Source organism: Galeopterus variegatus, unplaced genomic scaffold (genome assembly GCF_000696425.1).
Source record: "Galeopterus variegatus unplaced genomic scaffold, G_variegatus-3.0.2 Scaffold1473, whole genome shotgun sequence".
NCBI classification, from domain to species: domain Eukaryota; kingdom Metazoa; phylum Chordata; class Mammalia; order Dermoptera; family Cynocephalidae; genus Galeopterus; species Galeopterus variegatus.
The window spans coordinates 18,405-21,236 of NW_007727584.1; positions in this window are offsets into that span (position 1 = coordinate 18,405).

The window sequence follows — 2,832 nt, forward strand, 5'->3', positions numbered from 1 at the left end:
GAGGACAGGCTTACTCTCTGCCTTGTAGGCTGGCCCCATACCCTCCTCATCTGTGCAACAGAAGGGCTAAGGCTCCCATCACTGTAATGTCTCAGAGGTACATGTGCCGGGACCCCTCAAACCACAAAGCTGCACACATAATTCCTAATGGAAGCACACCACTGGTGACCAAAGCGGGTTAGGAGGACGTGCCACCCTTAGTAAAGCCCACCCTGGTCAAGCCAGGCATGATTTGACCTATCTCTGGTTTGGTCAAAGCGCCTGTGGGTTGGGTTGGGAGACGGGGAAGGAAAGGTAATGCGGGTCCCAGAACACATTCTCACAGCCGTCCTGCTCACACATCTGCAGGAAGAGCAAGGCAGGGCATTACGTGATTCCCACCTCTAGGTCTTTGCACACACCTCTAGGCCTCTGCCTAACACCCTTTCCCTTCTTCTCTGTCTGGCAGAACAGTCATCCTCTCAGGTCCAGCAGCAATGTAATCTCCTCTCCACCTTCCCAATTTATCATTTTCTCCTTCTCTGTGACTCTATTGTACTCATTCATTGGTCAGTCCACCATGGACCAAGCCTCTATGCTGAGCCAGGCCCTCACTGGACCATAGAGTGGTGCGGTCCCTTGCCCTTGGGAAGCTTCTGGCTCAGTGGAGAAGCAGATAAGCCAGCAAGATAAGGAACTGTCACCTACATATCCTGATGCAGAAATTGAAATCTAGATAAGACAGGAATAGTGACTTTCCCAAGGCCACCTGGCAAATTAGTGGTAGTGGAGAGACCAGAACCCAGGCCTCCTGCCTCCCAGCCCAAGCTCTGCCCCTTAGATCATACTATGAGGTGAATGGGTGGACCATGGGTTCCAGCCCAAGGCCTCCTCCACGGGAGGCCTTTTTGGGGTAGGCACAAGCCACACACTGACCTGGGGTCTTCTGGGCCAGCAAGAATCTTGCTTCCAAGAACACCCTCTCTGAGGAGAGGATGCAAGAATTCCCTGCACCTTCAGCATCTACCATCCTCTTTGCCCAAAAATATACCACACCTGTTTCCACCTCCCAGCCTTTGCACATATGAGTCCCCCGCGCCCCCCTCCCCCCACTCACATGGTATGCCACTAGCCTTCCCTCAGTTTCCTAAAAGGCACCAAGCTCTTTCCAGCCTCAGGGCCTCACCACACACCGGTCTCTGCCTGGGATGCTTTTCCTTCTACTCTTGGCAAACTCAGGCTTCAGGGTTTAGTGGCACTTTCTCAATGAGATTTAACCTGTGGCCTTGAATTGGACAAATGGAAGTGTTTCTAGGTCCCACCAGTGGCATTTGTCCCACGCTGCCCTGTGACTTATTCTCCCCTCCCCCTGCAAAGAGATGGTAAAGACCTCCAAAGCAGAGACTCCCTCTCTTCTTATGCTGTAACCCCAAAGCCAGCCTTCTCAGCTGTGCCCAAGAAATGTCTTTTCACCAACATGCTTGTTGCCCCCACTCTTTCCCTCATTCTCCACATCCAATAAGTCACTCCACCACTTTCTGGTGGATCTCACCTCCTCCCATGTTTTTCTGTAGAGCAGCCCTTCCCTCCACTCCCTCTACCACTGCTCTAGCTTGAGGCTTATCTTTTCCCACGGGGGTCCCTCCTGCAGCCTCCCCACTGCCCTCCTGGCCTAAAGCCTCTTCTGTCCATTTCCTACATTATGGCTAAAGGGCTCTTAAAACTCCTCTGACCACTGTCATTTCCCTACTTATAGCTCTCCCAAGAATTCCAGTCCCACCCTAGTGTCTCGAGAGTGACACTCAAGGGCCTTCCTAAGATCAAGCCCCAGCCTCTCTCACTTCAGCCTCATTTCCCACTATTGTCTGTGCTCCAGCCACTCCGGGCCCTCTAGCCCTGCACCAAACACACTGGCTTTTCTAAGATTCTAAGAGTTTATGCCTGTCCTTCTGACTTGCCCCCACACCCTCCACCTCCTCATCAATAGGCAATGAAAATAACTTTGGAACACTTTCTATATGCCAGGCACTCTGCTAGGCTCTTTTAACACCTCATTTAGTTCTCAAAGCACTTCACGAAATAATTATTATTCCCATTTTACAAATATGGAAATTGAAGTTCAAGAAAAGAAGTGCCAGAACGGGACTCCAGGTCTATCTGACGCCAAACCTGCTGTGCACCGACCTCTGGGAAGTATACCTTGCCCCCATCCGGAGCCAGGGTCCTCTCTCATCTATGGTTCCATAACCCCCGGCCTCTTTCTTGTCCCAGCATTGTTCCCAGCGTCTGTGGTCGTCTCTACCAACCTCCCCTCCCCCCGACCAAGGGCAGGGCCTGGGTTGATCAGGCTGGGTCCCCAGCAGCCAGCAATTTATGCTCTGTGAGGTTTCCTTTAAATTAGATGGAAAGGCAGAAGCAGTGTGAGCGGTTTAGAAACTCAACTCTAACCTAACCACTGACCAGAGGCGGGACCTTTGCATCTACCGGCCAATCTAAGGACCTGCAAAAAGAAGGAAAACGTAAGCCTCCGCAGCCCTCGGCCTGCCCTACACGTGCTCGGTTTCCCCAGCCCACGTTCCAGCTGCCAGGCCGTACCAATCTCCGCGGGGGAGTCCTAGGGGGATGGACTGAGGGAGCACCTAGAATCACCAGGCGCGCCCCTTGGAATGAGGACTCGAGAACTCCTCCTCTCTCCACCATTCCGCCTAACCCGAGCAGAGCAGGCCCCCAGCGCTGCCCTGGGCGCGCAGGGCCGAGACCCAGGCGCCCTTCCCCCCCGCCGCGAGGAAGTGGTTCGGGCCGTGGGGTGGAACGGCCCGCCCCGCCCCTCCCGGCCCCGCCCCGCCCCCGCCC